The sequence below is a fragment of the Pan troglodytes genome, chromosome 19 (genome assembly GCF_028858775.2).
Source record: "Pan troglodytes isolate AG18354 chromosome 19, NHGRI_mPanTro3-v2.0_pri, whole genome shotgun sequence".
Taxonomy (NCBI): Eukaryota; Metazoa; Chordata; class Mammalia; order Primates; family Hominidae; genus Pan; species Pan troglodytes.
In genome coordinates, this window is record NC_072417.2 from 63,051,866 (window position 1) to 63,079,577 (window position 27,712).

Genomic DNA, 27,712 nt, shown 5'->3' on the forward strand with positions numbered 1-27,712 from the left:
GGAGAAAGAGGAAAGGAAGAGAGTATTTCAAGATGGCTAGTAGGGGTGGCCATTCCAGGGCATTACCTGGGGCACTTGGAGGAAGATGACGTTGTTTGAGGCTAGACGATTGGAGGGACCCAGTGGGGGCAAGGAGGGAGGACAGGAGTCTGGTTTGGGTGCATTCCCTTCTCCACCAGCCCATGGGCCCAGTGTCTAAGGACTTAGAGCCCAGAGGGCAAAGAGGGCTCAGGCCATGGCCCTCTGAGAAAGCCTCCTATGCCTCACCCCTCCTCCAGCTGCTCAGCCCTCTGCTGCTCCAGGCGGGAGGCCACTTTCAGCCACTCTCAGACAAAATCCCTGGGGGAAGGCCCCCAGCTGCTCTCTCCCAGGACTGATTACAAGCAAACAGCTGGAGGCAAACATCTGCTCCTCTCCCAGGGGAGGACTGTCCTTGTTCCCTCAAAGGTATGGAGCCTGCGGCCATCTTCCCTCCCCATTAAGGAGACAGCTGTCTTTGCGGGCATCCAGGAGACTGGACAGAGAGAAGACAAAAAATAAACATCACTGAGTGCCAGCCTTCAGGCAAGTGGAACGTCCTCATTTTGCCAAGGGGAAAACTGTGACACAGGCAGGGGAAGTCCCACAGAGGGTCGATCTGGCTTCAACTCTGGCTCTGTTCTGCTTGTAAGGTGCTAGGGGTCTGTGCCCAGTGGGTGCACTCTGCTTCTCCCCCCTACAGCTCCCACCCATGGGTTTGGCCACAGATGAGTTCAGAATTCCATGAAGGCATGGGTTCCTCCTGGGGACAAGGGTATGTAGCAAGGCTGCGGGTGCCTCTCAGCAGCCCCAGGGAGGCCCGCTCCCCACTTCTTGTTGATGCTACAGCTTTTCTGCCAGCTGGGTTGTAGTTACTGTTGACCTTTACTGGGGGCCTTCTAGGTATCAGGCACTGGGCTAAGCATCTTAACAGATGCCATGTTTAATCCTCTCCACAGCCCTAGGAGATAGGTTCAGTAACTCTCACCATTTTACCGATGACAGAACTAAGGCTCAGAAATGTGAAATAATGTGCCCAAGATTACCCAGCTGTACGCAGTGGAGGTGAGATTGGCATCCAAAACCTTCCCTCTCAAGCTCTATGCCACTCCCTTTGGTGATACAATTGCTGAGTATGTGGCTCTCCGTCTCCCTTAACCAGGGTCCGGCTGGATTGGAACAGCAAACCCTCTGCCTGCCTCTGGCCTCTTCTTGCCCCCTTGGATTGAAGAATTGGCTCAGGGTGCTGCCTCTGAGACAGGTTGCAAAGGCAAGTGGATGAAATTGGACAAGCTCTAAATCCAGTTTCCCCTCTGCTCACCCTGTCACCAACTGGGGTTCCAGCTCCCTCTAGGGTCAGAAGGAAATGACTTGTGGGGTACCCGGTGTTTGGCAAGTGGATAAGGGTACAGGCTCACACCCTGTCACTTGCTTGCTGTGGGACCTTGGGCAAGTGACTTAACCTCTCTGTGCCCCAGTGCTGGCATCTGTAAAATGAGGAAATAAGTACCAGGCTCATGGGATAATGATAGGATCGAGCTGGAAAGAGTTCACAGAGTTTGGAGCAGTGCCTGGCATGCAGTGAGTGCTTCTGCTATTATTATTAGCTGGAGAATCAAGAGATGACTGTTTAAAAAGAGGAGCGGCCAGGAAGTATAGGCAAGTCTATCAAAAAGACATGGTTGATTTTGGGGGTCTAGATTTCCTAATTATTCAAGGCTGAGGGTCCTTGAGAGGGAAGAAAGGGGTGAATGGTTTCCAGGTGACATTCCTGCTTCCCCACCCCCATCCCCAGGAGGGTAAAATTCCTCACAGGTCTCTGTGCGCTTTCATGTGAAGCCTGCCAAGCCCTGGCCAGCATTCCTCTGTCCATCCTGTGGGTTGGGAGCTGGTGGAGAGGGGTCATTAGCCCTTTTTCAGCTGTGTAAAGTGTGAGGGTAGGGCCCCAGCGGGGACCTGCTGAAAGCGGATGTCCCTCCACTCCCAGCGGAGGGGCTTCGAGGGAGGAAAGCCCATCTAGGTGGGTGTTCAGGGCTGCCTTACCCGCCCCCTGACTCGTGCCTGCAATGCAAGCGGATGCCTGTGACACAGACTGGAGGACCAGGTTGGGCCATTTCCCCTGCTGACATCCCCATCCCGAGGTCCCCTGGAAACAAGGTTTTGTGTGGACACCAGGGAACATGCCGTGCTGCTCCAGGGGACATGACCCTCAGTTCTGTCCCTGCCCCTGTTCTGTCCCTGACCCTCAGTTCTGTCCCTGCCCCTGTAGCTCTCAGGCTGCTGTGGGAGGGCAGGAGCTAGGGAGAAGGCCACCCCAGCTGGTGAGAGCTGGGGAAGCAGGTGAGATTGAGGAGAAAGTTGGATGGGTGGGGAGGTAAGGGCAGGCTTCCTGGAGGAGGGTAGGAAAGATCGAGGGAGGATCAGGACTGGTGCGACGGGGTTGGGTGCAGGGATGTGGAGACCTGCTCTTTGAACCCTCTGCCTCCATGCCTGTGTGTTCTTCTGCACCCACCCACTTATCCATCCATCTATCCATTCATTGACCCATTTTACATTTACCTGTCTGAACAGGACTTCTGGAAGCCCTCACCCATTAGCTGGAGCTGTCCCACCACAGACTGGGCTAAATGGCCAGTGGTAAGCTTCGCCTCACTGATAGGTGGTAAGCTTCCCCTCACTGAAGTTTTGTGAGAGCTATCATGAGGGGGGCCCCCACACAGGATGGGGGCTCCGTTACATTTCTTCCAAGGTGTCCTTCCTGCTCTGGGGTACTGGGAGGTTTTCCACCTCCAGTTCTTCCCTCCCAGGATCTGAAGTTCGTAGCTTTCTCTCCAGTTGCTTTCTCTCCAGTTGTCAGTTGCTTCACCTTCATCCTGTCTCCTTCCCTCCCATCTCTAATTTGCCCCTCCTCCCCACCAGGCCCACGTGGGCTTCTCTATTTCCCTCTTCTCCAGCCTCCCTACCTCCACTCTGGCTTCTGCTGCCACCAGGGATAGCTCTGAAGGACTTTGCTGTAAGCGTGGACTTCCCTTGCTCAAAAGCTTTCCATGGCTCCCTGTTGCCTGTAGAGAAACATCCAAACTCCTCTGTCTGCCTTTCAAGGCCTTCTCTGAGTGGGCCTCAGGCACTTAGCCCACTTTTACGCATGAAAGCCACTCCACCTTCAGCACCCTACTCACCCCTTGCCAACCACCTTGCTTGGAGAACTCTTAACTGCAACTTTTAGCTGAAGCTCAGAAAATGTCTTCTTGATGCAAGCCGCAGCTGGTGCCCTCAGCAAGGCAGTGACTGAGTTGCTGGCTGGTTTCTTTGAGGGCAGGGGCACATCCTTTCTTCTTCTTTTTTTTTTGTTTTTGGGGATGGAATCTCGCTCTGTCGCCAGGCTGGAGTGCAGTGGCGCAATCTCGGCTTACTAGAACTTCCGCCTCTTAGGTTCAAGCAATTCTCCCTCAGCCTCCCGAGTAGCTGGGACCACAGGTGCCTGCCGCCACGCCTGGCTAATTTTTTGTATTTTAGTACAGATGGGGTTTCACCGTGTTGCCCAAGCTGGTCTCGAACTCCTGAACTCAGGCAAGCCACCCACCTCGGCCTCGGCCTCCCAAAGTGCTAGGATTACAGACGTGAGCCACCGTGCCCAGCCCTGGCACATCCTTTTATGTTTGTGTCCCCAGTACCCAGTAGCTGGCATACAGTAGGTGCTCAACAAATGTAACTAACAGTCAATAAATTTCCATCCCTCTGCTTTGAGGACCTCCCATCTTCTCATCACTGCTTCCCCAAGTCTAACCCATCCTTTGAGGTCATCTCAGTGCTTCTCCCTCCTTAACAGCTTTCCTGGGGCCCCCATCTGGGAAGCTCCACTCTTCCCTGAACCTCCATGGTAGATTATTTTTGTCATCCTTGTGCCCAGTGACTCTTTCATTGAACTGCAGGTTTCTACAGGGCAGGAACTGAGTCTCTCTTCATGTCATTGGATTGCTATTAATATTGCTATAACCACTAATGCTTTAAAAACATTTATCCACAACTCTGCTCTAAATTAAGTCAGCAGGGCCAGGCGCAGTGGCTCATGCCTATAATCCCAGCACTTTGAGAGGCCAAGGCGGGCCGATTACTCGAGGTCAGGAGTTTGAGACCAGCCTGGTCAATATGGCCATCGCTCGTCTCTACTAAAAATACAAAACTTAGCTGGGCGTGGTGATGTGCGCCTGTAATCCCAGCTACTCGGGAGGCTGAGGCAAGAAAATCGCTTGAATCTGAGAGGCAGAGGTTGCAGTGAGCCAAGATCACACCACTGTACTCCAGCCTGGGTGACAGAATGAGACACCGTCTCAAAACAGACAAACAAAAACCCCAAAAAACAAATTAAGTCAGCAGACAATGATTGAGGTTTTTTTTACGCCGCTGCCCAGGCTGAAGTGCTATGGTGCGATCTTGGCTCACTGCAACCTCCGCCTTCTGGGTTCAAGCAATGCTCCAGCCTCAGCCTCTGGAGTAGAGTAGCTAGGATTACAGGCGTGCGCCACCACACCCGGCTATTTTTTGTATTTTTAGTAGAGATGTGGTTTCACCATGTTGGCCAGGCTGGTCTCGAACTCCTGACCTCAGGTGATCTGCCTGCTTTGGCCTCCCAAAGTGCTGGGATTACAGACATGAGCCACTGCCCCCTGGCTCCAGTGATTGCGTTTCTGTGTCTAGTATGTTCTGGGTACTGCTCCACTGCTCCAGGCCAGGGGCTCACAGTGGCAGGGCCTCATAGTCCTCTGGAGGCCAGGGGAAGAGAGACCATTAACAAACCCTTTGAGGTAAGGCTTCTCTGGCCTCCAGCCACACTGCAGAGCTGAGGTTACTGAGCTCAGAGAGGTTGCGTTTCCTGCTAGGGTCACACAGCCAAGCAGTGTGGGGGTAGGCCCCCACAGGAGCCCTTTTACCCAGTGCTGGCTTCAGCCTACATACAGCCACCCAATTCAGATGGATGATCAATAAAGTTATAAATCCACACTATTGGATTTCTTTTTCCTTTTCTTTTACTTTCTTTCTTTTTTTTTTTTTTTTGAGATGGAGTTTCGCTCTTGTTGCCCAGGCTGGAGTGCAATGGTGCCATCTTGGCTCACTGCAACCTCTGCCTCCCGGGTTCAAGAAATTCTCCTGCCTCATCCTCCCGAGTAGCTGGGGTTACAAGCATGCGCCACCATGCCCGGCTAATTTTGTATTTTTAGTAGAGACAGGGTTTCAGCATGTTGATCAGACTGGTCTCAAACTCCTGACCTCAGGTGATCCACCCACCTCAGCCTCCCAAAATGCTGGGATTACAGGCGTGAGCCACCTCGCCTGGCCTGGATTTCTTTTTTAAATGATAGCAGCCAGGTTTGGTGGCTCACCCCTGTGATCCCAGTGCTTTGGGACAATGAGGCGGGAGGATGGGTTGAGGCCAGGAATTTGAAACCAGCCTGGGCAACATGGGGGCAAGACCCCATCTCTACAAAACAAAATTTTAAAAAATGATAGCAAATGCAGCTTCTTCTTTTATTTGGAGTCTTTGGGTTGGGAACCCAGTTGGTGCCCCAACTAGGTGATGAGCCATTTCTATTTCTGACATGAAAACGCATTGCAGGGGCACTTGTTACTTCCCGGATAGACCCACTCTCCACCTGCTTCCTCTGTGGCGTCTCTCCTAAAGGAGAGGGTCAAGCCTCATCTCTCAGGCACCTTCTTCCCACAGCGGCAGCTCCTGTGATCAGGGGTTGGGTCCTGGGCGTTCCTGCATTCCCTCCCAGGGCAGAGAAGGGTTCCATCCAAACCGGGAAGTGATCCCTGCCCTACCCAGGAGTCTGACCCCAATCTCTCCCACCGAGGCCACCACCACGTCCCCCTGCTCTGGCCCCAGAGGAAGGAGCAGAGTGTGGCTCCAGTGGGGAAGCCTCTGCCCCTGGACCCCTGGCCCCATCGCGGAAGTCCTGCCTTCCCTGCTGTAGAGCTGGCTCCCAGCCCCCACCAGGCTCACCTGCTTGGCTTCCATCCTGGGGGACAGAGATGTTATCCCTGGGGGTATGGGCCTCAATGGGGGCATTGTTCCCGCCCCATCCAGAGCAGGATCAGGGAGGGGACAGGGCAGAGACTGGGATTGTCCCAGGTGCCACACAGGCCAGCTTTGTCCTCCTCCAGCTCCCCCTCCCTCTGCCCTCCTACCTGTCCGGCCCCCTCCCTCTCACCCCCGCCTAGGCTTCTGGCCCCCCTCATAGGCTCCTCTGTAGCTTGGGGCAATGCAGCTGTTGCATGGGTGGGGTTCAGCCTGGCCCCAGGCGGTTGTGTGGGAGCAAGATGTCCCCTCCACATGACATTGCTCTTTGGAGCAGGGCCTCTCCTAGGCCAGGCCCAGCCCTGCCTGCCCAACTTGTCTGCTGATGGCACCCCTGTCTGGGGAGCACCCTGTCCGGTCCTCACCCAGGCCTACCCACTCCTCTCCATGTACCATCCAGACCTGGTCTAACCGCATAGAGATTTCCTGATCACATCATACCAAGAGGCCCCCAGGAGGGAGGACAGGCTGCATATAAAAATCAGTTCCCAACGCTGACCTGACAGCCAGGGTTCCTGGATTCAGGTCCCAGCTCTGCCAGTAACTGTGTGACCTTGGTGAGTCATGGTACCCTGGAGGCTTCATTGGTCCCATCTGTAAAATGATAGCATTGGACTATCTTTTCTAAGCTCCTGTTGGGCTTTGACCTTGTGTGGCTGCCTCCTGGGAAGTAGAGACGCTGCTGGAGACTGACCCCGAGAGAAAGGAGCCCCCGCTCCCTGGCCTCTGCCTCTCCTCAACCTCCAGCCTGAGCTTTGTCCCCAAAGCATGAGTGACAGCCAAAGAAAGCTAATGGAAACCTGCACTGCTGCAGGTGAAACTGATCTCCAGCTCCAGATCCAGTTTCTCCTCCCGGCTGGCCCCCAGTCCCCCTCACACCTGCTCTGGTCCCCTTTGTTCGTTAGGCCAGGAGCAGTCCTGCCTTTCATCCACCTCCTGCCCCATTCATGCCTTAAGCCTGGGGCACCGCCTCCTCCTACCTCCTGGCTGGGGCACCATTGCTGTAGGCTGGCCAAGCGGGCACCCCAGGGCCGGGCTTTTCTCTCCCTTCCTCTCACCTGGAAAGATCACAGGGAAAGGAGATCAAGGTGGGGGAGCGAGAGGGCAGGAGGGAGGCACTGTGTTCTACTGGATGCAGCAAGTTCTTAATGCTGGGAGTTTTGGCTTCTTGCTGAAGAAGGTACAAATTCAGGAGGGCTTCTTGGAGGAGGGGGCAATGTCTCACATAGATTTAGCACATGTTTGAACCCAGTGGTGCCTATGAGGAGATCCTGCTCTTCCTTTCAGGACTTGTCAGAACCATTCATTCATTCATTCATTTGGCAAATATTCATTGATGTTGACTCTGTACAAAGCACTGTTGTAGGTGTTGGGAATACAGCTGCAAACAAAACCAAACCCCTGCTTTTGCAGTTTCTATTCCTGAGTGAGGTTGGGAAAGTCAGACACAAACAAATAGATATTGGTTGGTTATGATTGCTTAGGAGAAAAGTTCAAATGGGTAACGGGACACCAAGTGACCAAGTGATATTTAAATAAGGATCTCAGCAGGCCTCTCAAGAAGTTGACATTTGAACAGAGAACCAGGTGGGCTGCTGGGGGAAGATATCTTAGGCAGAGGGGATCGTAAGTGCACAGGCCCCGAGGTGAGGGGAGTGGGCCTGTTGAGAGAGTAGCAAGGAGTCCACTAGGGCTGGAGTAGATGAATGGAGGGGAGGGTGGTAGGAGATGAGTCGAGTCAGGTGGCACAGGACCTCGTAGGCTGTGGCTGTGACTTCTGATTTTATTCCAGGTGAGATGGGGTAAGGAAAACAGCCAGGGTGCCTCTCCTTTGGGTACCCTGCACGGCTCTAGCCCCCCTCTCTTCTTTACTGCCCCCCAGGATTAGGGAGAAGTTAAGAGCTCAATTTGGGAATCAGACCTAGGTTTGCTCATCCATCATCATCCATCCATCCATCCATCCCACCACGCATCCATTTCTTAGATGATGTTTCCTGCATACTCTGTGCTTAGTGAAGCCACTTACTAGACGGCTCACCTTGGGCAAGTGGTTTATTTTCCTTTTCTGTGAAGTGCATCCAGCAGTCATTCTTTCTTACTTCAGAGGAGCAGGACCCAGTGTTTAACTTGCTTAGCCCAGCATGGGGGCACAGTGAGCAACTGCTTCATCCATGCCTGCGAATGTGACTCATATATACAAGCTCCCCGACCCCAACCGGCTCTGACCCACTCAGGGAAGTGTGACCTGTGCCCACCCTACTCCCAGCAGTCCTCCCAGAGAGAGCATCCCTGCCCTGTGGCCTTAGAGCCTCCTTGTGCTCCTCTCCCTACCTCCCAAAATGTCCCACCCCTGCTTCCTACTCCCTGCTCCCTGACCTCTGCCCTCTACCCTCTGCCCGCTGCCTCTGGCCCCAAGCATGGGGTCAAAGCTCATCAGAACTTTCTCTCTGGGCCTCACATTCTAATTCACCCTCTTTATTTGTCAGTCTGCCTCTGTCCACCTCAACCTGGGGGCCGCTCACTCACCATCCTCTCAGAAAAGGCCGGGCGTGCCTTTTGTGCTGTCATGTGTTGGGCCCCAGCTGGGGGCACAAAGACCCAGAGACAGAACCTTAACTTCTGAGGAGCAAAGCCTGGAAAAAGCCCAGGCTTTGAAGCCCCAGAGACCTCTGGAGCCAGACATGTTGAGCAAACCCTGTCCCCAGCACATCCTCGCTGCTGATCCTTGCTAGTCCCTTCATGTTGCTGGGTCTCAGTTTCTTGATCTGTAAAAGGGAATGATAACACCTGCAGAGTGGTTGGTGGATCGGAGATCGTACACATAAAGCTCCCGCATGGAGAATGTGCTTCTCAAGTGGGTGTTGAGGAGCTGGGGGGTATGTACCCACACTAAGGCAGAAGCTCTGGCCCCGGCCTGGGAGTGTGATCCCAGAAATCATTTGTGTGTGTACATGTGTCTGGGGTGAGGATCCATAGCTTTTGTCAGATTCTCCAAGGGGCCTTGAGCCAAAAAGCTGGCGATGTGAGGATGGCACGGCCAAAAACTTAAACAGAGTCAAGAAGTCAAGTCTAAGGCCAGGCACGGTGGCTCACGGCTGTAATCCCAGCACTTTAGGAAGCTGAGGCGGGCGGATCATTTGAGGTCAGGAGTTTGAGACCAGCCTGGCCAACATGGTGAAACTTCCATCTCTACTAAAAATTAGCTGAGCGTGGTGGCAGGTGCCTGTAATCCCAGCTACTTGGGAGGTTGAGGCAGGAGAATTGCTTGAACCCAGGAGGTGGAGGTTGCAGTGAGCTGAGATCGCGTCACTGCACTACAGCCTGGGTGACAGAGTGGGAATCCGTCTCAAAAAAAAAAAAAAAAAGTCACTTCTAGAACATTCACTTGTCCATTCATATTTTTCAAAATCAATTATTTGGACAACATATTTTTGGTACCTACTCTGTGCGAGGCCCTATAAGTCAAAGACTCATGGAGACCCCCACCCCCATCAAGGTGTCTTCTGTTTAGCCTCATGGGGACGCTGCACTTGACAGCTTATGGAGAGCCTCATCCAGGTGGTCTTCACTGAGCATTTCTGCTCCCCTGTAGGAGAGGCAGTGTGGGGGGCGCAATTTTACAGATGAGAAACTTGAGGCTCAGAGATACTGAGTGATTTGCCGAAAGTCACACAGCTGATGAGCAAGACAGGAACCACGAGCCCTGCACTCATGCTGCCCTCCTGGCATCTCCACTGGCCCACAAGGAGTAGAAAGCTGCTTGCCCTACAAGGAGTTCCAGGGACCACCCTCTCTTTCAGCCTCGGCACCAAATAGTCCAGCCTCCTCCTTCTCACCTGTGGAAGCAGTGATGGCCCACAGATGCCTGGTACAGCTCACCCACTGCTCCCTGCCATTGGAACCTTCAGGGCCCTGGTTTGGCAAAAGGGGATCCTTCCAGAAATTCCAGTCGCTGCCTGTATTTTCTTCCTCCTCAGTGCTGAGGGATGCCATCTGGCCTCGCTGGAAGAGGCAGCCTGGCTTTGGAGTTGAAGGTGTGGAAGGAGGGGTGCCTGGCATGTGAGGCAGAGTTGGTGGGGTTGTGAGAGATGGGGGACACTTGCAGCGGGACCCTCCCTCCCCACACAGCTCCCACTGCACACACCTCTCCCCCCGCCACAGTCTTTTTGATGCTGCTGAGGCTAAGCCAGGCCTCAGCCCACGCGAAACTCTTCACACACACCTCCAGCTCCAGGCGGTCCCCAGGACCTCGTCAGGGGCTGGCCCCGTGCCTAGGTCCCAGCCCAGGGCGCCGAGCAGCAGCGAGGGGTGGGAGGCCCCGCGTGTTCCAGTATTTATTTATTTGAAGGCCCAGCATTTACACATACCTGGCTCTGATTACCCCCCGGGGCCCGGGAGGAGGGGGACGCCGCTGCTTGGGCCTTTGATGTTCCAGAGAAGAGATGGTGAGATGCTGTTGGGAGTCACAGCTGCTGTGGGGTGTGTGTGCGTGCGGGGAGCCCTGGTGATGTCACCTCACCAGACTAAGGATGGCAGGCACCGTGCTGGGCCCAGGGATGACTAGAAGGGGTCAGAAGTGGGAAAGAGAGAGGTCCTTCCTAGGCCGAACTCTTGGTCTCCAGCCCAGCTACCCCCACCAGGGCCACAGCCATTGTCTTGGGTTTGGAACATGGATGCCCTTTACAGGAGCAGGGACAAAAGGTGGCAGAACCTCCTCTCACAGATTGAGGGAGGCAGGGAGGCAGGAGCCACCAAAGCCCTGCGGCACAGGCCACCCCCACGCCACAGAGAGGCCCGACAAAGATCTGGAGATGGTGACACAGCCCCCGAGGAGGTCAATGTCAAGGAGTCAGGGACTACATGGTACAGGACAGAGACCTGCTCAGAACCACCAAGACCCACCATGATGTGCTCTGTTAGTGGGTCTCCTATCTCCCCCAAAGATCCAGGGTTACCAAGGGGATGCAAACTGAGTGATGAGGGTGCTTACTCATAAGTGAATGAATGAATGAATAAATGAATGGAGATGTTGACACAGATGCAAAGACAGAAAGACAGGAGTGCATCTAGCACAGCTCCCATATGCCCTGAGTGTCCGCGATGGCTCAGGCACTGTCCTAGGGTTGAGTGAATGAGGAAAAGACACCGAGAGCACTAGGGACTATGTAGGGGAGGGGTCCAGGGAAAAGCAGAGCGAGAGGGCAAAACAACTTCAGAAGCTGCGAAAAGAAACAGCACAAAGAGCACCCTATGCCTTTCACTCAGACTGATCTATTGTTAACATTTTACCTCATTTACTTTTATCATTCTTTCTCTATATACATCCATGTATATGTACATATAGATTTTCCCCTGAACAATTTGAGGGTAAGTTACGTCTATCATGGCCTTTGACCACTAAATGCTTCAGTGCGTATTTCCTGAAAATAGGGATATTCTCTTCCTTAACCTCAGTATAGTTATCAGTTTCATAAATTTGCTTTGATAGAATATTTTATCTCATCTACCATCCGTAGGTTCATATTCCAATTCTGTCCATTGACCTAATAAAGCCCTTTCCAGGATTTTCCTTTCTGTAGGTCACAGACGCATTGGGAGAGAGACAAAGCAGTGGCACAGCTATCTAGAGACGCTGGGACAGAGGAGCCAGACACCCAGTGGGGTGGGGATGAGCATGTATAGGAGGGCGGTGCAGAGGAGAGGAGTGGTCTCAGTAGTCCCCACAGGTCAGAAGGTCCTGGCCTTACACTCTGCAGACTTTGACAAGGCAAGGGGGCAGCCCAGGCCTAGACCACTCAGTCCAGCAGGGTGATATGCCTCCACCTTCCCAGACCAAGGGCCCCATTTTGAAAGTGTGCTGAGACCCAGATACCCAGCTCTCAGGAACTTCTGAGCTAGCTCCTGAGAACTTGGGAAGCTTCCTCTCACTCAAACATCTTTGGGCTATCAACACAGAAAACAGAAAAAGCCTGACTTTCAAGGAGGCTTACGAAGCTGCACAGACCGGCGTCCCATTCATTTGGCCTGCCGCCCTCCCCAGCACACACTCGGGTTGGGAGTGCGGAGCAGTGGGAGGAACCCCACATCAGTTGTTCCAGATGTTCCAGCTGGCGAGTCCCAGGCTCAGCAGGGCCAGGGTGGCCAGTGGGGTTGTGGTGTCCCAGTCTCAGAGGACCTCCACTGATGGGTCTCTGGGATTTATGGCGGGTAGAGTCTCCACCCAGAACTTCCGGGGACAGCTGCAATTTTCCCCTTCTGAGGCCTCTTCTGGAAACAGTCCCCTCTGCTCTGAAGGGCTCTGGCCCCTTCCCCACACTCTTGTTCTGGCTAGAGATGGAGCCTTCCAGGCTGGGCTCCTGCCCATCTTCTCTCCTGCCATATCCCTACGCCTAGAACGGTGCCTGGTGCCTAGTAGATATCAATACATATTTGTGGAATGAATGAATGAATGAATGAACAGTTCTTATTTCTATTCAGGGGACCAAATTAGCATATGTATTTATGGTTTTAGGGCTCCACCAAACAAATCACTGGGTCGCTAATCCTGGGGTCTTAGGCTTGGTGCAGCAGTGGGTGGGAGCACATTTAATCCACCCATTTGCCAAACTCAACCACCTCCAGGCACCACCTATTGGAAAAGGAGCTGGAGAGAGAATGCATGATGAGAGAGAGAGGGGTCCCAGGAAGAGAGTGACTACCTGGTCTTTACCCCTGATGAAGAGCCAGTGGGTGGAGCTTGCAATACGACACTGCATGGTTTGATATCAAAAAGGACGTCTCAATATATTTTGGTGTATCTTGGATGGTTTCATTGTCAATGTGTCCAGAGGCAGGGAGATGTCAGAGATGACTTCTTGACCCTCCCAGATGGCCCTTTGGGGCCTCCTGGGCCCATCCAAAGCTCTGCCCACCAGGCGTGGGTGGCTGGACTGTGGATGGTTGGCTCAAGCCTGCATCATTTGGACGGCGCCAACCGGGCCAAAGGTGCCCCACACATTGCCTGTCCCGGGATGGTGTCCAGGCCTTGGTCCCCAGGGTCCTCCCACCCCTGCTGGACAGCAGCCTCTCCCAGTGACTCAGCCCTGACGTCGTGGGGCGAGCGGAAAGGCCAAGGGCGTGGGAGGTGGTGGCTCCCTCCCTCCTGTCCTCACCTCTCTGGGTTCAGTCCCCATAACCTCCTTCCTTCCCGCCATCCCCGTTCTTTCATGAGCCTCTGTGCAGGAGCTATTGCCCCGGCCCATGGAGACATGCCCTATGTGTGCCCAGGTGTGTGCCAGGCCACCGTGGGTCATGGGATACAAGAACCACAGTGTGAGAGAGCTCCTGGCTCTGGATCCCACTCCCTCGCCCCTCACCCCAGCAGTCCCACCCTAATAGAGGGTTGGGGGGCACCAGCTCCTTTCTTAGGTGGCCTGGGGCACTCTCTGTTCACACTTGGGGATCTCTGTGCCCCAGGCCCTGGGTCCACTTGTCTGCCCCCTGCCCTCCAGGGCCTCCCTTAGGTGTGTGATCTCAGCTTTTTTATCTCCCCTAGATGGGAGAGGATCCCTGGGACCCGCACCTCCCCACTGCAGGCCAGTGCACTGGGGCCTCCAACTCTGTCCCACCTGTACCCCGCCCAGCTGCCCCCTCCTCCAACCCACTTCAAAGCCCAGAGCCAGCAGGAGCTAATTACATGCCCCCCACCCCCCTCGCTCGTTAAGTGTCATTAGCTCCAGTTTACAGATGAGGAAACTGAGACTGGGGAGGTAGAGGACGTCACCCCCTCCGTCCCCACCCTGGCTCCCGAGCCAGCGCTGGCACAAGGTCCCAGGGCCCTGCCAAGACCCCTCTTCCTTGGAGGACCTGGGGGCCCAGTGCCCATCCCCAGCTCCCACTTCCTGCCTTCCCCGAGCTCTTCTCTCCTTTCCTTGGAAGGAAGCTGCGGGCTTGGGCAAACAGCTGCTGAGTCCCTAGAAAGGGGTGGGCAGGGTGCCTCTCTGAAATCACACATAGGCAAAATGCAAATGAGCCCCCCAATTATTATAGAGTCAGGGCGGTGGCACTTCAGGTAATAGGACTTGGGGAGTGGAGGGACCCCACACCTATCCGCTCACCAGCTTGCCAGAGGCCCCCGCTGTGGGCAGGGGCTGGTGATGCTGTCACCCTGAGTGAGGCTGGGATACAGTGGGGTGGGGTGAGAGGAGGATGCTGACACTGGCATGGCTTGGGAGGGCGCCGACCTGATGTTGTCAGCTAGGACGGCCCTGCCCTCCGGGACCAGAGAGAAACCCCAAACCTCAGCTTCTCCTTGGGAAAGCAGAGGCTTCCCTTTGTGGTTTGGGAGCAAAGCCAGCTCCTTGACCCTGTTTGACTCGGCCAACTGGGGCTTAGTGGGCTGTGAGATCTTTGAGACAACCCCCAGCAAAGGGGAAGAATGCCCCCCTGCTTACAGACTGGGAAACTGAGGTCCAGAGAGGGAAATGGTTTGTCCAATTGGGATCACACAGTGCAGAGGGAAAAGCAGAGAATCTGGAGAACACAGTCAGTGAAATTAGGACTCCCGAGGGAAAGGGGCAGGCTAGGGAGTGGGGAGTGGATGAGAAGTGCAGGAGCTGTACGGGGAGAATGCACTGGGCACTAAGCTGTCCCCTTCCCAAGTGCTGGCAGTTTAGGGTAACTTTCTCTTATGGCTCCTATTGACAGATAGGGTACTGGGCCTATGACAGGAGAGAAATACTTACCTGGTTACTAGTTGAGTTTTTCAGTATTAATGACTTTATGAACATACAGGAGTTAAAATTGCAGCATCAGAGATGGAAGGCAGACTTCAGGAAGAACTTCGCACTTTCGTGGATGAGGGCCTTTGAGATAGGTGGCGAATCCATGAGCAGGCATTCTGCCCTGCCCAGTCCTCTGGTTCCCTCTCTGGGTTACTGGGGCATCTCTCACATCCATCCACAGCCTTCCCCCTCCACACTGTCCTCAGCATGGAATGAAACGCCTGTAGACTTTGTCATCATGAGAAGATCCCACATTCTGGAAAACCGGAGGTGACATCACCACAGCTTTGCACCAGGTGTGCGGCCACCACTAGCTGAGCTTTTGCCCCTGCAGCTGGGTGGGTCTCAAGTGAGATCTAAGGGGGAGAGCTGCCGGGGGAGGGGGAGAAGTCAGGAAGCAGAGGGAACCAGGACCTCAGAGCCTGACTCCTGTCCCTCCCTTCTGTCCCCACCTTGTCTCCTCAACAGGTCTTTCAGAGCCTTCTAGGCCTGGTGACTCCTTGTCAGTGGCCAGGGCCACATGATGTGACTCGGAAAGGAGAGGGCAGAAGGCAGGGGATCTGGCCGTGGCAGGACTTAGTGGGGGTGTCATTGCCCTTCTCTGAGCCTCCTGTTCTCCAGTGAGGCGCCTGGACCGGAACAGTGGCTTTTACAGGGGTAAAGGAGTCTGTGTTGTTGAACCTGCACAGAAGGACAGAGCCTCCCATCTGTCCATATCCCCTATAGGAAACCCTCCCTGAGTCCCCGCTGCCAGAATGAATCTCTCTTTCCTCGGCCCTCATCAGCAAGCACAGAAGCTCACACATTCCTGGGACATGGCTCCCATGCCTTGCATTGCTGTCCGGGGACTCCTGCCCACTCCCCATCTAGAACACCAGACCTCTAAGGCAGGGATGTGTCCACTCCGGAACTGACCCAAGGCTTGGGCGTCAATGTGTCAGGGCTCAGTCTCATGCAGCCTGGGTGGCTACAATGCTCTTGGCTGTCCCCACTCTGGGGGAGTTTGGAGAATACCCCCAGCCCCCAAGAAGGCCCATTTCTTCTGTTTGGTTTGGTGACAGAGCCCCGCCCGGGTCCTGGTGCGTTAACTGTGTGCTACAGGCCTTGGGTGTGGCATTTTCCCTCCCTGGGCCTCAGTTTCACCCGATCATGGCCAAAGTCCTTTCCAGTTTGAACATTACATCAAATCTATACTCAGAAACTAATTTGGTCCACAAACTGCCCTGTCCCTCCTTGGTTCATTTGCATTCATATTTGCATAAATCTGCATGGAGCATCCAACAATCTCTACGGTTCTGCTGAGTGGCCTTCTTTTGATTTCTGGTCTCATTCCTCCCCTAAGTGACCTGAGTGGGGAGCTAGTGCAATGGCCATAGACCTGCTTTTGTCTCTATGACCCCATCACTGGCACATCATGTGTGCTTCATAAATCCTTGTTGAAATGAAATGGCCAAGAGTTGGGCAGGTACCTGGTGGGATGGGGGGGCATGGGGAGTGGCTAACTCATGGAGCGGTGAGGGGGTGGGGTTACAGGGGGTGGAGTAGGGAAAGCAGCACAGGGGCGGTGGGGAGATGAGTCCGTTTCTACACCCATAGATCCGTCAAGATGATGAAATGGGGTCCCAAAGAGGTGTGATGGCTGCGAAGGCCATAGAGCTGGTTAGCAGCAGAGTTCAGACTAGAACCATCACCTTTGGACTCCTTGAGATGCCAGGCTGATGCTGGAGGGCCAGAGTGGGGAACTCATGGAATTCATAGTGCTTGCGGGGAGCTCCTCAGAGTGATGGGGGAGGCAAGACACCAATGCACTCAGGATATAGACACAGGGAAAGGCAACAGCATGCAGACTCAGTGAATATCGAGGGGTGGGGGTGCGGATGGGGGTCTCCCCTTCCCACTTTTCCTCCTCCTCAGGCTAAAAGGTGAGCTGCGCTCATTTCTTCAGTTACAAGGACCAGAGACCTGCGGGAAGGGGGTCCCTCTGGATGGTGAAGGGCATCCTGGGTTGTGAACTGGCCCCTGAGAAACTGGCAGAACCCAGTGGAGAGGTAGAAGGGCAGTGAGCCATGGTCCTGATAGTCCTTTGAGATCCTAGAGGGTTTCTGAGATGGGGGTGAAACCCTCTCCCCTAGAGGCCGGAGGGAGTCAAGGAAAGCCTCCCCATCCATTGTGGGCTGGTCTGAGACCAGTCTGGTGTGGGGGCAGGTATTATGGCCCTAGGACCTCTCAAATGTTTCCAGCCCCGTGACCCAGGAGGGAGTCCAGGAAGCTCTGCGAAGGGCACGCGGGGCCAGGCCACCTGCAACAGCTGGTATTCGAGGCCGTCTGCCTGCTCCTCCCTCCACTCTCACCCACCATCATCATCCTGGGCTGGCACCTGGGGGAGGGTTGGGAGGTGGGATTACATCGGGTCCCCATGCCCCTCTGAGGGGATTACAGCATCCATCCCCATTTTAGGCCCCAGGGGCAGCGCTAAGGGACAGAGGCTGAGGCTGGGGGCAGACCTGGAAATCCTCTGGGGTGCTGGGATTCTTTCTTCAGAGGGTGAAGGCCAGGGCCCAGCCAGCTCCTCCATTCTCCTCCCCTGCCTCCATTTCATCAGCCCTGCTTTGGAAGCTCTTCTGCAGGCCACTCAGAGGGGATGGGTGGGGAACCCTGGGCCCAGGCCCTACTCCTCCTGCCCAGGACTCTGGTGCTTTGGCTGGACACCATGCCTCTCTGGATAGGGCGCCTCCTGCGGGGAGACCAATCAATCCTCTGGCTCATGGAACTCACAGTGCTTGCAGGGAGCCCACAGAGTGATGGGGGAGGCAGGAACCAGTCTGATGGGGGAGCCAAGACACCCGTGTGCTCAGGATATAGACACAGGACAAGGCAGCAGTGTGCAGACTGAGTGAATATTGAGGCGTGGGGCACAGGGAAAAGGGTAGACAGGGTTTGGGTGGGAGATTCTTGGCAGACTGCCTGGAAAAGGGGCAAGGGGCACCTGGAACCTAAGGAGAGGAGAAGAAAGGGATGTCGCCTCAGACGATCATCTCAGACAATCGCCCCAGATGGGCTGCCCTCCCCTCCCCGGTGCCCACCCTGGCCCTCCTGGCTCTGCCAAGCCGAAGCAGTCCCGAGCCAGTGCCTGGAGAGCAGGGTGCGCAGGTGTTTCCTCAGACAGCTGCCTTAACTCAGCGAGGGCTCAGAGGAGCTGCCTTCCAGGGCCCAGAGAAGCAAGCTGAGAGCCCAGGAGAGAAGTGGAGGAGGGCAGACAGGAAGCCAGAAAGCCAGTGCCTTAGCCCCAGGCCCGGGGGCTGAGGGGGTGGAAAAAGAACGTTCAGTGCTCACGGGGCAGAGGGGAAGATGGCAGGGATGCTGGGGCCCAGATGCAGGCTGGGCCGGAGCCCTGACTACACTCCCCTCCCCTGTGACACCCTGGCCCACCCTGGCTCTGCCCAAAGCCGGCCTGGCCCCCAGCGCTCCCCCAGCCAAGCCAGCCCCAAAGCTGCTGCCCAGAGAGCGGGATGCCCCAGCTGCTGCGAGGGTTCATCGGTGGAGCCTCGGTGGGGGTTGATAGGAGACTGCCAGGCGCCGCTTAATAGGATTTTAATTATACAGCTCCAGCAAGAATTTTTTCCCCCCTGGGCTTGAGCCCTCACAGATACCTCCATCTCCACCTCAGCATCTTCCCAGCCCTGGCAGCTAGCTCTCCCAGGCCCCCGCTGCCTGCCCTCCACCCACCGTGGGGGACGCTGGCCCATCTCCTGGGGGCTCAGGAAGGGCCTGGCATCTGCCCCCAGCAATGATGCAGAGGGCGCCTGCTCCTGGGGTGGGGGTCCTGGCTCCAGGAGCTCCTCTGAGCTCTGCATCCAGGACTGGGGACGGTCAGAGCTGACTCTGGTGCAGGGCAGAGATGGTGCCCCCGCCATTCAACTCACTATGGACTCGATGCTCATTTTTCCAGAGTGATTCTGCCCCATGCCAAACCCTTTCGCGATGACTGTCTCATGTGACGCTTACAATTCTGGGAGCCAGGCAGGACAGATAGAGTGATCATCTCCATTTTATGGATGAGGAAATTGATCCCCAAGAGTTGAAGTGACTTGCCCAAGGACATGGTGAGTAAGGAGTCTGGACTTCCCGCAGGTTTGCTTGACTCTGAACTCCAGGTTCTGTCCATGGCCCTGAGCTGCCATTCCCCTGAGCTCCACACCCCACACCCCTCACCCCTCCAGAAGGAGCTAAGGGCAGATTCTCCTCCCTTATCCTCCAAGAAGTCGGGGGCTTCTTGCTCTGTTTGAAATAAAAAGCAACTGCGTCTGCGCACCAGTGGCAGAGACGGACTTTGTACAAGCGTCGGGGTGAAATGAACATTCTTCAGGCATGAGATGTTACCTCTCCCCATGTCTGGGTTAGGGTCCCCGCTTCATGCTCTCACAGCTCCTGAATTTTGGCACCATAACCCCATCACACTGTACTGGATTGGCTAGCAGCCTGGCTTACCAATAGCCTAGAATTTCCTTGACACATCAAGAAAAATCTCCCTGGTGCCCACTGGTCAAGCATTTAGACTGTCCCCACCCACCTGCGTTCTGCAACAAGACCCCCCTCTCCTGCAGGTGGCCTGCTCCCCCTGTACCTACCCATCAGGTGATGCCAGCCACCAATGTGTCAGGATAACCACACGGGCTTTCTTGGAGGCAGCAGTTTCAGTGAGGCATTTTTTTGGTGTGTTTATTATACATTTTTAACACCTATATTTGAATTTTAGAATAGTTTTAGATGTACAGAAAAGTTGCAAATAGAGAATTCCCATACACCCCTTACCCAGTTTCTTCTATTGTTAACATCCTATATCACCAGAGTACATTTGTCATAGCTAAAAAACAAACATTGGGCCAGGCACAGTGGCTCACACCTGTAATCCCAGCACTTTGGGAGGTCCAAGGCGGGAGAATTGCTTGAGCCCAGGAGTTTGAGACTAGCCTGGGCAACAGAGTGAGACTCTGTCTCTATAAAAAATTTAAAAATTAGCTGGATGTGGTGGCACATGCCTGTAATTTCAGCTACTCGGGAGGCTGAGACAGGAGAATTACTTGAGCCCAGGAGTTTGAGGCTGCAGTGAGCTATGATCGTGCCACTGCTCTCCAGCCTGGGCAACAGAGTGGGACCCTTTCTTAAAAAAAAAAAAAGTACACTACTCTTAACTAAACTCAACACATGATTTAGATTTCACCATTATTTTTTTAATGCCACGAGTAAAACATTCTTGTATGAGATTCAACAGTGTAGTAAAAGAAACAGTAAAATATGACTCTCCCTTCATTCCTTCCCCAAGGCCTCTCCTGCCCCAGGAGGAATCCTTCTGCCTCCTCTCTGCAGGTACACCTTATTCCTGCCACTTTCCCCCAGGCAGTGGGTCTCGAGCTGGTGGTCAGCACATCCGCCCACCCTCATGCTCTTGTGTCTTGATGACAGCCCCCTCCCCTGCTGCAGTGAATCCTCTCTTCCCTAATCCCTGCCCATCCTCTGTTCTCTCCTCCAGCCACACTTCCTCTGAGTAGCTTTGAGGAACTCCCAGCCTCCAGGGGCCCCCCTCTTCAGACTGTCTTTGTTTTGGTCTCCTTGACCCACAAACAGTTGGGGGTGATGACAATGCTCCCTGCCCCTCCTGTCCCTGTGAAGCTCCTAGGATGCAGTAGGTACATGGTAATGGGCTGTGAATGAAGTGAACCAGGGCTTCAGGAAAGGCGCCTGGCTGTAATTGGCAGTGGGTAGTGCCTTCCAACACTGTGGTGGAGCAGGTAGGAAGGTGCGGAAGACTTGGTGTCTGCCCTCAGGGCCCCCCAGCCTGGGGAGGACACACCCACACATGCTCGCCTGGCTCCTGGATGGCTGTGGCCAGCAGAGCTGAGGCCAGGCCCAACTATCTGTGCCCAAGGCTGGGGGTGGGACTGGGGTAGAGGGTTTCTGGACAAAGCCTCTGCCCTGCTCTGCTTGATGTGGCTTTGCTCTTTTCTGCCATGGCTAGGACTCACCCCCCAGCCAGAGAAGGAGGCCATATTCCAGCCTTTTCTGCCTCCTCCATACCTCCTTCACAGCAAGCCCTAGAGGGCAACTTTGAGCTGTTGCCTCAGCATCCCTCATCAAAGCATCATCTGCTTCTCTCCTAGCCCCCTGGTGGGCGGCTGCCACCACCAGCAGCACCGAGAACTTATCCCGGCCCCCTCCCCACCAGTGCCAGCTGGTCTCAGCCTGCACTTTGCCCAAGGTCCTGGGAATGGGGCTGGGGTTGGAAGGGGGCCGATGCCTGGGGTGGCAGCCTGTTCACCTGAGGAGCTGGTCCTCCTCACTTGCCATGGGTCAGCTCATCCATCCCCTTGCCTCAGTGCTTGCCTGCCTCTGCCAATCCCAGGAAAAGGAGAAGATTCAGGTGAAGACAATGGCTGCTACCACCAGCAACGTCTGTGCCTCTGATTGCCAAGTCTCCTCCTGCCGCCTCACTGCCTCCCCATGGCTGCCTGGGCCTTCAAGTCAGAAAGGACAGGGCAGGAAAAGGACTCTGGAGACAGGAGGAGTCCCAAGGTGTTGGGGGGTGGTGATGGAGGGAGGCTGCTCAGGGAGGAAAGGACAGTGGGGGTGAGCCTCAAGGTGTGTGCTCATGTGACCCTGGGAAGGTGTGTCTGTGTGTGTGTGTTTACAGGCTGAGGAGGGGCCATGCCCCCCAGACCACCCTGGGCAGGTCTGCAGCAGGGGGCCAAAGCCCTGGGGGTCCCAGGTCTTCGGCTCCTATGGGGCCCAAGCCCAGGAGAGGCTGTGGAGCTGGACAGCCGGGGGGTGGGGGATTGCAGCATCAGGCTGGCTGCCGTGGCATGAGATGAAAGGCCAGGAGTGGGGCTGTTGGCAGACTGGCAGACGGACAGGCGGGGCCGGGTGGAGGCGTGGGGTGGGGGAGGGGAGATAACCATCTGCTAGAGCCGCCAGGTGTAGACATGGTGGAGTGTGGGGGATGCGGGTGGAGGGTTAGCCCTTGCCATCAGGGGAAAGAGCCTGAAGCTGGAAGGGCTCCCTGTGAGGTCATCTTGTCCAGCCTGATGCCTTTGGGCCCTCGGCCCCAAACCAAGCAGGCCCTGCTTCTGTCACTCGGTGCTCCTCCCTGGCCCCAGCCCCCAGCCTGTCCTCCGCACTGCACCCATCCCAGAGCAGTGCCCCAGAAGTCCAACCCAGAGTCCTCTCCGCACTTAAAGGCACAGCGCTCCATAGAGAGGGTCCGCCAAGCCCGGCCTCCTCTTAGTCACTAACTGCTGGGGTAGCCCAGGACTGGGTTGGTCCCTATCACCTTTCGTCCTTGATTCCAAACCTCTCTTACTGTAGTTGTATGATTATTTGTTGGTGCCTTGCCCCAGCCCCAAACTTGGAGAGAAGGTTCTAGAAAGCATGGAAAAAGCATGAGCAATGAAGCAAGCCGTCCTAAACAGTGTGGGGTCCAGGACAAGAGTCTTGCTTCCTAAATCTCTCTCTTAACCTCTTGTTGTCTTTCTGTACTCACACCTAATTCTCTAGTTCAGGCTTCTAATTTTCTCATCCAGAAATTACTTTGACAATTCCCCCTAATATGCCCCCCAGCCTCCTCACTGCCCTCTGATCTGCTGCCTCAGTGGTCTGTCTAACACGAGAGTCTCACCATGTCACTTTGCTGCTCAACACGCTTCAAAGCAGTACTGCTTCCAGAGCCAGCAAGAGGAATCCCTGCCCCAGGCCCCTCATGACATGGATATGACACTGACGCTTCCTTTGCTGGAGAACCCATGACAGCCTAGGTCATGCAGGCTCTGGTACCAAGGGCTGCGGGGCGCAACCCACAGCTTCAAACTTCTGCTCTACACTTCTGTCACTACAGCCATCAGGCCCCAGTCACAGGCTTCTTGCTCTAAGTGTTTGAAACAAAAAGCAACTGCGTCTGCACGCCATTGGTGGAGATGGACTTTGTACAAGCGCCGGAGTAAAATGAAAAATGAATGGGGAGCATCATAACTTCGGGTTTCCAGTCTGCCACGTAAGAAGCTTGGAAGTCACCGCTCCATCCTAATTACAAAAAACAGAAGTAACTGAAAGAAAAAATACATATACTTGTTAGATTATTTCTTTCAAATAGCGTACATGCAATAGATTATTAATATTTTTAAAACATTCAAGAATAATTAAATGGATTCTTACATAAAATCTCCTTGTAGTGTTGAGCATCCTTGTCCTTATTTCTTCTTTGTGAGTACAAGAGGTACTCATAAATCAGTGTAGTATTCAAATGAATGCACGTTGCAGATGAGAAACACTTTGCTCTACTAAATAATTCATATAATTTTTTTTGTTTTGATACAGAGTCTCACTCTGTTGCCCAGGCTGGAGTGCAATGGTGCGATCTCGGCTCACTGCAACCTCTGCCTCCTGGGTTCAAGTGATTCTCCTGCCTCAGCCTCCCGAGTAGCTGGGATTACAGGTGCGCGCCACCACGCCAGGCTAATTTTTTGTATCTTTAGTAGAGACGGGGTTTCTCCATGTTGGCCAGACTGGTCTCGAACTCCTGACTTTATGATCCACCTGCCTTGGCCTCCCAAAGTGCTGGGATTACAGGGGTGAGCCATCGCGCCCGGCCTTCATATAATTCTTAATTTGTACAAAGGTAGGTCTAGATGGAACATGCATGAAACTTGATAGTAACTGTACGTTGGCAATTTGATGGACGGTGAACGTTGAAATTACAAAGCATTATATTTTATCAAAATATATAATAATATTTAGATTTACAAAATTTTAAATAAAAAATTTAGTTTCAGGCTGGACGAGGTGGCTCATGCCTATAATTCCAGCACTTTGCGAGGCAGAGGCGGGAGGATTGCTTGAAGCCAGGAGTTGGAAACCAGCCTGGGCAACAAAGCAAGGCCCCTGTCTCTACAAAAAAAAAAAAAAAAAAAAAAAAGCCAGGAGTGGTGGTGTGCAACTGTAGCCCCAGCTACTCAGGAGACCAAGGCAGAAGGATCGCTTGAGCCCAGGAGCTTGAGGATGCAGTGAGCTATCATTGTGCCACTGCCCTCCAGCCTGGGCAACAGAGTGAGACCAAAAAAAAGTAAAGAAAGAAAGAAATTAGATTCAATTAAATAATCTTAATTTTCTACTTAACATTCATTTGTTATAATTTACATTCTGCCTTTTATTTTAATAAATTAGAATATTTTAGTCACATATATATTTAACTGTATAAAAACCGTGGCTTTATGCAATTTAAAAAATTTTGTTGTCCGGGTGCGGTGGCTCATGCCTGTAATCCCAGCACTTTGAGAGGCCGAGGTGAGCAGATCACAAGGTCAGGAGTTCGAAACCAGCCTGACTAACATGGTGAAACCCCGTCTCTACTAAAAATATAAAAATTATCCGGGTGTGGTGGTGCATGCCTGTAATCCCAGCTACTCAGGAGGCTGAGGCAGGAGAATCGCTTGAACCCAGGAGTCGGAGGTTGCAGTAAGCCAAGATCACGGCACTGTACTCCAGCCTGGGTGACAGAGCAAGACTCTGTCTCAAAAAAAAACAACAAAAAAAATTTGTTGTTGGTCAAGTGCAGTGGCTCACGCCTATAATCCCAGCACTTTAGGAGGCCGAAGCGAGCGGATCACTTGAGGTCAGGAGTTCGAGACTAGCCTGGCCAACATGGAGAAACCCCGTCTCTACTAAAAATACAAGAATTAGCCAACTGTGGTGGCGCGTGCCTGTAACCCCAGCTACTTGGGAGGCTGAGGAGAATCGCTTGAACCCAGGAGGCGGAGGTTGCGGTGAGCCAAGATCACGCCACTGCACTCCAGCCTGGGTGACAGAGCAAGACTCCGTCTCAAAAAAAAAAAAAAATTGTTGTTATGAAGGCTTATTGTCAAAGAAAGTAGGAAGAATGTGTTTAGCAATGTTTAGCTGGATAGTGACCCTCCACTTGTACTCTTGTCCTGGACCCCACACTATTTAGGGGTGGCTTGCTTCATTGCCCATTTGCTGCTGGACCCCAGAGCATGACCCACAAAGGCTTCCTCTGCCTGAGACTCCAGGGTTCCCTGCTGTCTTCACACAGCCCTGGACCGTGGGGAGGTGGGGAATCCCAGAACACACATTTTGCTGTGCTTTTCCCAGGTCTCAAACGACCTCTCTTTCCCTAGTCACTGTATGAGGGGCAAGTGCCTGCTCATACTTCCAGTCTCAGCCCAGATCTGCCCTCCCCGGCTCCAGCAGGCAGATGCCTGCCCCTCCAGATGCCCCATGCTATTTGCAAGTTACCTATTAAAAATGGTTCTTCCACGTAGATTCAGTGCAATGCCCAAATCCAAGAGTGACAAGAAAGTCTCCTTAACCAAAACTGCCAAGAAAGGCTTGGAATTGAAACAAAACCTGATAGAAGAGCTTTGGAAATGTGTGGACACCTACAATACCTTTCCATCTTCTCTGTGGCCAACATGAGGAACAACAGGCTGAGGGACATCCAGAACACCTGAAAGCACAGCTGGATGTTCTTTGGCAAAAACAAGGTGATGATGGTGGCCCTGGGTCAGAGCCCACCTGATGAGAACAAAGATAACCTGCACCACGTCAGCAAAAGGTTGAGGGGTGAAGTGGGTCTCCTGTTCACCAACAGCACAAAGGAGGAAGTGAATGAATGGTTTACGAAATACACAGAAATGGACTACGCCCGAGCTGGTAACAAAGAAGCTTTCACTGCAAGCCTGGACTCAGGGCCCCTGGAGCAGTTCCCCCACTCCATGGAGCCACAGCTCACGCAGCTGGCCCTGCCCACTGCCCTCAAGAGAGGTGTGGTGACCCTGCTGTCCAACTATGAGTTGTGCTGACCCCGGAGCAGGCTCGTGTCCCGAAGCTTTTTGGGTATGAGATGGCTGAATTCAAGGTGACCATCAAATACATGTGGGATTCACAGTAGGGAAGTTTCCAGCAGATGGGAGATGACTTGCCAGAGAGTCAGACTCAGAAGACAATGACTGAAAGGGTCTTAGGACTGAAGGTCTCCTGGAACCTTCTGAGTCTCACTGGACCATGCAGGACTGCTGCCACCCCTCTAGAGAGAGCAGCTTTTTATTTGACTGTAGACAGGGAACACGCTGGGCACCGACTTCCTATAAAGAATAAAACTTTGCAGGATGTCTCCCTGGAGACAAAAAAAAAAAAAAAAAAAAAAGTTCTTCTGCCACACGGGAGGTTTGTGGACTGCCTCTTTATGGATCAGGACCTTTTCTTGAGCAGGAACTTGGGAGCTCTGGGAGTAGGGAGGGGGCAGGGCCTCTGTGTGGGGCTCAGAGCTCAGTGCTGGGATGATGGGGTTTTGATATCTCTGAAGTCTGCAGGGCTTGAGCACTGAAGAAACTCAAAATTCTAGGGAAAACTAGCTGAGGACTTGGGCTTTGCCCAGGGGTGAAGCCACCTGAGAAGGCCCCAGAGAACCAAGGTCTGAGAGGAGGTTGGTGGGAACCCCCATTGGCACCCCTGCCAGCCGCTATCTCTGAGGGCCAAGGTGGTGACTGGCAGCCAGGGGCTCAGTGGGGAGGGCAGAAAGTGGAGAGGGGCCTCTTGCAGAAAATCCAGGCTCAGCTGGTGGCTCTGAGGTGGGGGAAGAAGGGAAAAGGCAGGATGTTGGAGGCAGCCAAGGTTGGGGGTGGGATGGAAGTGGCTGAGCTGAAAAGAGGCAGGGACCAGCCTAGGAGGCCAACCCATACCTCACTCACAGCTTCTGGCTCCCTGGAGAAGGATGTTCTTTTTGGCAGAAGCCGGGGCAGGTGGAGTGTGAAGGGAACCCTGCCCTTACTTTCCTCAGAGGACACTTCAAATGAGTGGGAGCCCCAATATTTACCAAGTACCTGCTGTGTGCCAGGCACTGTGCTGAGGGGCTTCACCTCACTTTCCCTAGAGAGCGATGGCCTACCTGTCAGGTGGCATCAGAGACCACCTAATCCAATTCTCCCATTTGCCGGAGGAGGAAGCTGAGGCTCAGATGTGGGGAGTGACTTGCCCTGAGGTGAGCGAGAAGAGGACCCTGGGCTGGAGTTTGGGTCTCTTGACTCCTTGTCCCGGGTGCTTCCTTAACTGTCCCTGGGCCATCCAGGACAAGGACATGCTCTGCCCAGAGCTGGTGGAACCACAGCAATGGACCACCCCAAGCTCCCGACATGGTAGCTGGCCCTGTCCTGATGCCGCCACCCTCTGTGTCCCTGCCATGGCCCATAATGCCTGGTGCTGGTGGCAAGGGGACTAGGAGGGGCTGATTCAGCTGCAGGCTCTTCTTTCTCTTGAAAGAAAGAAAGGGCCCTGCCTCCCACGGGCCCAGCTATCTCCTCTCTCTGGATCCCTGACTCCCCATCCAGCCTTCAGCTCCCCTAAGGCCCACGGGATGCTGTCTCCTTTAACCCAAAGCCAGGAGGAGTCTGAGACAACCACTGGGACTGGGAAGTGAGAGGCTGGGTCCCCTGTTTCATTCTATTTATTTTTTTCATCATGATTGTCATCACCGATGTCCTCACAATGATTGAGAACATTCGAGGGTCCACTCTGGGCTCTGATTACAAGCAGGGACTATTATTTGCTCCATTTTCCAGCTGGAGGAAATGGGGTCAGAGAGGGTGATTGAAGCCCAAGGTACCCTATTCAAAAGAATCAGAAAGGGGCCGACTCCCTGGTCCGCTGGGGGTGTGCAAAGGTGAGCATTCCTGCTCTATCTCTATCCCCTCTGAGCCACGACCATCAGCTCCTCCTCCCTCTCCCGGGACACCTGAGAAACCGGCTGTGACACCTACCCTCCCTTCACGCCCACCCCTCAAGGCTGTAGTTT

General features: G+C 54.0%; 1 pseudogene; it reads left to right on the top strand.

Annotated features, from left to right (window-relative positions):
• The first annotated feature begins 24,769 nt into the window (after positions 1-24,769).
• On the top strand, positions 24,770-27,337 carry LOC468401 (uncharacterized; annotated as a pseudogene).
• Positions 27,338-27,712: the final 375 nt, after the last annotated feature.